Source organism: Triticum dicoccoides, chromosome 3B, assembly GCF_002162155.2.
Source record: "Triticum dicoccoides isolate Atlit2015 ecotype Zavitan chromosome 3B, WEW_v2.0, whole genome shotgun sequence".
NCBI lineage: Eukaryota > Viridiplantae > Streptophyta > Magnoliopsida > Poales > Poaceae > Triticum > Triticum dicoccoides.
Genome location: NC_041385.1, coordinates 242,493,149 through 242,494,277, shown reverse-complemented (window position 1 = coordinate 242,494,277; position 1,129 = coordinate 242,493,149).

Below are 1,129 nucleotides of genomic sequence, written 5' to 3'. Positions count from 1 at the left end.
GCACCCCCGCTGCTACCCCAGGGCCGACAACCAAGTATCGACATGGCCCCGGTCCGTTGTTTTCAGACGCCCCCGCCACAGGAGAGCGTCCTCCCGGCAGCACCCCAGCAACCGGGCGAGAGATGGCCGCTGTCTCTGAAACACCACCGCATTTCTATGTTTCCATAGGTGCCAACAGCATAGCATGGCAAAGTCTCGGGCGGAGCCGACGACCGAGCTCGCCGAGGTAGTCAGCTGATCCAGGCAGTCAACCGTCGCGCCATTGACGCTGACACCAACGCGCCGCCAGAAAGCTGCCGCGAACGGGCAGGAGAAGACCAGATGGTTCGCGCTCTTCGGCGCTCTTTCACAGATCGGGCATCCGGCTTCGGACACCTCCACAATGTGCTTCCTCAGCAGCACGTCTCGAGTGTGGATGCGTCGCTGCACCATTAGCCAGCAGAAGAACCTGACTCTAGACGGGACACACGCATCCCAGATGAACTGAGCCCACTGCGAAGTCCTTCCTCCGAACCGTAGCAGCCGGTATGTTTTGGCAGATGACAGGGCCCCCATCGGGCCGGCGACGTGTAGGAGAGACCGCTCGTCCTCCCCTCCCCGGACTGGGGTGGTCGAAATCAGGGTTGAGACCACAGCCAGTTCTTGCTCTCCGACGCGCGTGAGGCGCGGGACAAGATGCCGGCGGAGCCCGTCCGCTCTCACCTGCCAGACTGTCACCTCAACAGAGACGGAGTGCGAGAAGAGCGCGGGGAACGCTGTCGCAAGAGGACCGCAAGGCAGCCAGCGGTCCTTCCAGGAGACAGTGCGGCCATTTCTAGCATCCACGGATGAGAGAGCGCGGTACAGGGGGATAAGCTTGGCCAGAACCACGCCCTGCTCTCCCAGCGCACGGCCACCATTCCCAAGCAACGATCGCCCATTTGCCTCTGCCCAGACCCATGCAGCCCATCGCGAACGTTGAGCAGCATGGAGTCTATGAACCATTTTCAGCAAGAGACATTCATTCTGAGTCGCAAGGCTACGAACCCCCAGGCCTCCCTCGCTCTTCGCGCGGCAAACCTGATCCCAGGCAACCAAGCATTGCGCTCCCAGAAAGGCCCTCCGCACGGCATCCAGCTCATTGATCAAA